The sequence below is a fragment of the Chrysochloris asiatica genome, unplaced genomic scaffold (assembly GCF_000296735.1).
Source record: "Chrysochloris asiatica unplaced genomic scaffold, ChrAsi1.0 scaffold00018, whole genome shotgun sequence".
In the NCBI taxonomy this organism is placed as follows: domain Eukaryota; kingdom Metazoa; phylum Chordata; class Mammalia; order Afrosoricida; family Chrysochloridae; genus Chrysochloris; species Chrysochloris asiatica.
The window spans coordinates 10,340,125-10,346,745 of NW_006408536.1; positions in this window are offsets into that span (position 1 = coordinate 10,340,125).

Consider the following 6,621-nt stretch of genomic DNA (forward strand, 5'->3'; position numbering starts at 1 on the left):
CTGCCAAAAGAACCAATAGATCTGTTTTGGAAGAAGTGCAGCCAGAGTGCTCCTTGGAGGCCAGGATGGCTAAGCTTCGTCTCTCATACTTCAGACATATTGTCGGGAGGGAACAGTCGCTGGAGAAGGATGTCATGCGGGGTAAGATGGAGGGTCAGAGAAAAAGAGGAAGACCCCCAGTGAGATGGATCAGCCAGGTGACATCATTGATGGCGTCAAGTGTGGTAGCGGTAGTGAGGTTGGCCCAGGATTGGACATTGTTTCGTTCTGCTGTATATGGGATCGCTATGAGTCAGTTCCGACTCGATGGCACCTGGCAACATCAACAACAACAACAAAGCTGACTATTAGCCAGCTTAATTAATTGAATTATTTATATATTAAATGGCTGACTATAATAGTGGTTGCCTTGGCTCATGTACAAATACCAGAATTTACAGTGAAATGGTTATATTGAAGTAGCTAGCAGAAAGGATGACTTATAATAAAAATGTTCCAGAAAAACAAGATCAGGGAACCTCTGTCTATCTGAAAGAAAATCAGGAGATGATATCTCGGTTCTAGCAAGTAACAAACTGATCACAATATTAGGAAGTATTAGATTTATTAGGTGCTTAATTGAAGGCTGTATAATTTAGGACTTACATAAAGGAAGGGTAGAATATCAGTGCATATGTAAACAAAGAAATAAAGTTAAGACCTATGAAGAGATGATGAAGAAAATAAAAATTTTAAGACAAAGAGAAAACAATTGAGGACAATTTAATAATGGTCTCCAAGAATATGATGGAATCTTTCATGGAGCATGGAACCTCTTTTTTTTTTTCTGAGAACAAAATAGTGGGAAACACTCAGTTATGATTCAGGAAGAAGTTGTTCTTGATGTTTTAACAATTCTTGGTATTGCCACCATACAACGGGCAACAAACAGTGAGTCCTTTCTGATGTTTCAGTAATACAGGGGGTGTCATTCCTAGCAGCAATATAATTAACTCAGGACTATTTGAGAATATATTGGTAATTTTCAATATGTGATATTCTCTGGTTACTCAGATGTAAGATTAAGATATGGAAAATATTGGAGAATAGCAATCAATATTTCTATTAAGGACTATTAAAAGAATTGAGTTTAAAAGCATATAATAATACTCCATAAAATTTTTATATGAAATGTAAAGCTTTGGACAAATGTTAGTTGGTATGTAATGATGTTAGCAAACTAGATCAAATTATCATCTTCTGGCTCAGAATAAATAAAAACAAATAAGGATTTTGAAGTCATCTACAGAAATAGATTAATACAAAAAGAAAGTAAATAATATTTAAAATGAACGTAAAGCGATAAGAGAATGATATAAAAATCAATCATAACATTAAATGTGAATAAAAAGGTCAACAGTTACATTAAAATACCAAAAAAAAAAAAAAAAGACATACAAAATTAACGTGCATTTACAAAGAAAAAGATATAACTGGATCATCTAAGGTCTGTTCTGTCAATGTAAAATATGAGACTGGGAGTTTTGATATCAGAGAGAGTGAGTTTTATAAACAAACTGATCAACACAGTAAAAAACAAATTAAGCATTCTAATATGGATAGAATTCTGAGGGTTTATCAGAGGCTTGTAGTCTATTCACATTGCATTTTCCTCTTCTGACCTTCATAGTTTTCACTTGCTGTCCTGTCTCTTGACAACTGCATAACTCCTCCTGTCTAGTCCTGGACCCCAGGAATCCTCATCCACAAATGGTCTCTGTTTACTGCCAGAAAAAAAAAAAAAAAAGAAAACAAACACTTGTACAAGAAATTGCATTATTCAACAGTGTTAACAAAAGAAAAAGAAAAGACAGTATCTTAGAAAACAGAATAATGTATTCTATTTCAAAGTCTATATAATTTTGTTGAAAATAATCACATATGAATATGTGGACACAAAGACACTAGGATAAGCCCCACATTCTCAGATAAGTGAAAATTTAAAAATATAAAACGGGCCACCCACATAGAAAGAAAAAAACCCAAGTTACTCTTTAAATCCTGGATTTGGAAGGAAATCTAGTCAACAAACAGTAACACTAAAGATTTCGATAGTATTAAATTCCTTTTTCTTTGACTATGCATATAATGTGAAAGTAAAAGATATTCTAAAAACATGAATTCAAATTACAGCACAGAAAACGAAAAATGTGTGGAAAAGGAGAAAAGGGAAAAACTGTGCTAAAACAAGTAAAACAGCAAAAGCTTTGAAAGGTCATTCATGATCAAAAACGACAAAAGTTATACATCATTGACTCGATTAAAAACACAAATTAAGACAGAAAAGATTAAACTAGTGTACCACTGGCGTAATATAGCACAACCAAGGAGCTCTCTGGTAGCGTTTGTTGTTGTTGTCAGGTGCCATCGAGTCGGAAATGACTCATAGCGACCCCATGCACAGCAGAATGAAACAATGTCTGATCCTGGGCCATCCTCACTACCGCTGCCACACTTGAGTCCATCAATTATGCCATCTGGCCAATCCATCTCTTTGGGGGTCTTCCTCTTTTTCTCTGACCCTCCACCTTACCCAGCATGACATCCTTCTCCAGCGACTGTTCCCTCCGGACAATATGTCCAAATAGCGTAGAGGTTACAAATCAGGCTGCTAACATCAGGCTCAGCAGTTCAAAACTACCAGCTGTTCCGCGGGAGAAAGATGAGGCTTTCTGTTTCAGTAAAGATTTACAGCCTCGGAAACCCTGTACAGGGTCACTATGAGTCGGAACTGACTCCACGGCACATAATAACAACAGTGTGCATAAGAAAAACTGGAGACATTTTCAAAGACCTACCCCTGAAATAGGCACCAAACCCATCTAGTTTTCATAAGTTATTGTTAAATCCATCAAGTCAGTTCTCATAGTGATCCTGTATAGGGTTTCCAAGGAACAACTGGTGCGTATGAACTGCTGACCCTGTGCTTAGCAGTCCAGTGCTTATCCTACAGAGCAACATCAGGAGGCCAGTTTTCATATAAATGCTCCTAAATAATCAAAGAATGGATTATTTCCGTATTGTAGAAACAGTCTCAGCATACATCAAAGAAACAAACAAACAAAAAAAACAGTGATACTAACATTCACTGAGATATGAGGTGAAACACAAGAGCGGAGCAATTGGAGAGGGGCAGAGATGATAAATTCAATTTTCAATATACTGAGTTTGAAAAGTCTGTTGGATAATCCCAGTTGGGAATGTCTGATGGGATATTGGATATTCATTCATTTATGTATTCATGAACTACTTTTTTAAAGCCTCTTTGTATCATGCGCTGAATACAAAACAGAATGTATCTTCAAGAATATTACTATGTAATGAAAGAGGCAAACAATTGACAGACTTAAGAAGTGAAATTCTGAAAATGTTGCTCTGCTTTATAGGTCCGGCAGCTTGTTCGGGTGAGTAATGAGGGAATCTTACAAAGTGATACTGGGGTTCTAGAAATGCATTTGGCTTTAGGAATGGTGATGGCATCCTTTAAGCATTAGTCTAATGTGTAGTTCTTAAAGACCTGTATCAAACAAGTTTGATTATAAATGCTCAAATTAGTCAGCCTAGTTGGCGTGTTTGTCTTGATTTCAGCAGCTCTTTGTCTGATTTTCTTCAGCTAGTGACAGATTTCCCTAGCCCTGGGGAGAAAGGTGACTTTCAAAGCAAAGAAAATTAGAAAATTTCCTATTTTCTTAGTTTGGTTTTTCACAGACTCCGAAACAAGACTACCCATTCAAGTAGTTTATTTGGGAGGTGATTCAAGAGCATGGTGAGAAACCCAGGGTAACAAAAGAGGAAAATGAAGGAAGTCAGAACTCAATAAATAGAAAGCCTGTGGGCATTTGAACCTCAGTCCTTGAAGGTGAGAGAGACTGGAGGGAAGAATGAGTGGTATTTAGGCATCAACCTCGCCCCTCGGTTGAATCTTGCAGTGCTAACTAAGTCACACTTCTGAGCAGCCCATGACTTGCAGCCAGATAATGCCTGCAGAAACATGAAGGAATTCGTTTGTATAGGAACTTAGTGTGGGAGCCCTCCAGGTAGGCCCTGGGGGATACATGTTGGGCACCGGCAGCTTCTGCAACATCTGTAATATAGATGGAGTCCTGGGTAAGTCTCCTGTTTCATTAACGAAGAGGTTGAATAAATAGAAATTATGGCAGTAACTCAGTTATATGAATAAATGGCACAGACATAGGTGATGGTGGGAAAAGCTGCAGTTTGGTAAATGTGCAGGACACATGTATCTGTCTTAGGCACAACTCATACCAGACTCATGTCAGTGAGACAAATTTCATTCTCTAACTTTTAATGGGTTGAATCTCCTGACTCATTGGACTATAATTGAATGAAGACCAGATACATAATTGATTTGCCTTTGTGTTTTCAGTCTCAAGTCAGAGCTTGACACATGCCAGATACTTACCTTGTGTTTGTTGCGCTAAATTGGTTATTGTTGTTCTGATAAGGACTGGCTTAGGAACCAGATGGAACTGTATCTGCTGAGAGGGTTTGGTTAAAAATAAAAATAAATAAATAAAATAAAAATAAACACAGGCTGACATGTTTTACTTACTGCTCCATACAATAAGCACTAGACTGCGAACTACAAGGTCTGTGGTTTGAGCCTGTCAGCAGCTCCACGGGAGAAAGATAAGGCTTTCTGGTCCCACAAAGATGTAAAGCCTCGAAAACGCTATACAAGGTCTCTAGGAGTCGGTACCAACTCGAAAACACTTCACAGTAATGTAACACAGGGCTAAACTGTCGATCAGCTTTATGCAAGGCAGAAATGTTACCAACACCAAGATTTCCAATGATTAATAAAAGATACTCTAAAGAAGCCTCGAAAATACCACATTGCATTGATATGTACCATTGAGTTGCTTCTGATTTATGGCGACCCAGTATAGAATTTCCGAGGAGCAGCTGATGGGTTTGAACTGCTGCCCTTGTGGTTAGCTATCTAGTGCTTATCCTATGGGTATCTGTTGTTAAGTGCTGTGGCTTAAGTACTGACCCAACGACCTTGTGTAGGATTTCTGAGGAGTGGCTGGTGAATTTGAACCACCAACCTTGCTGTTCAAACCGACCTTGCGGTCCATTGCTTATCCTACAGTGCCACACCAGGAATCCCATTGATATCTTCTTCTTAAGTGCCATCGAATAGGTTCTGATTCAGTGACCCTGTATAGGATTTCCAAGGAACACCTGTTGAGCTTGAACCACTGACCTTGCAGTTCAAACCAACTTTGCAGTCCACGGCACCACACCAGGATTCCTAGGAAGCCCCAAATTCAGGAGCCGCAGCTAATCCCTTTTCAGGATATGATTTAGGTTGGGAATGGTCAGGCCTAATTGTGAGTAGTCAAAGTAAACCTAGGAAATACAGTTCATTTGGCGGTCATTTATTATTTTTATGTTGCTAGCCATGTAGCCAAAAAGTCTAGGTAACTATATTCAATCCTCCAGTTAGCTCCTTAGTCCATCAATTGCAGGGCTGTTTACAAGAAAGAATACACAGGGATCAGATATTCTTCTAAAAAAGAAAAACCTCCTTAGGTAAATCCTGGAAGACTTTCATATATCATACAGGTAGAAAATTCCATCATTGTTTATAAAGAGGTCTGGTCAAGGTCAGAATTGCCTCAGATGTCCCCAGGAGGAAGGGACCTGCTGTTCACCCTTTCTTCCTGTACCATGGATTCAGAATTCTTAAACACAATCGTAACTTATAGAATGTTATTGCATTAAGCATATTCTTCTATCTTGACTAGTTATCATCGCACTGGGAATTGAACTCGAGGACTTTGTTCACCAGTGCTGTCAGCAGATCTCAGCAAAAGTTTGTTGAATGAATAAATAAATAAACCCTGGTATTCTTTATGGGTTATCTTTATCACTGCTGTAAAATGTAAAATAAAAATCACATCTTAGTAGATGCCAAAAAGCCATCCAAAAAAGTATTTACTAGTTTTAAAGAAAATGCTAAATAATTCAGGGTCTTTTTATTAATATTACAGAGATTCTATTTAAAACTCAGAAGTAACATGGAAAAAAATGGAGTTACTGCTTTAAAAAGAGAAAATTAAGGCATTGCTTTTTGAAACAACCCTCATTAGAAATACTGACCATAACTCCTTACAAAGATAAGATTACAGGTGCATCTATAAAAGAGAAAATATCAAAAGTCAGTTGTCTGTTTAGAGTTTCCCAGGGCATTAACTAAAGAATTTATGAGAAGGGACTAAATGGTGCAGGAAAGTTGCAAGCTCTAAAGTGAATTCCCAAATACTTATTTCATACTGATACAATCATGAAAAGACAGCCTAAAAAGGCAATGAATAAAGAATCTATTCACAATAACTCTAAAATTATTTTAGTATTAATGTAAGGACACATGGAACTTATCATGGACTCTAAGAAAACAGTATGGGAGAATGAATAAAGACATACACAAATGAAGTGCTATGTCCTAACTGCAGTTGTTGCTGTTGTTGTGAAGTGCCGTCGAGTCGATTCTGACCCATAGCAACCCTGTATAGGGTTTCCAAGGAGCAACTGGTGAGCTTGAACCACCGACCT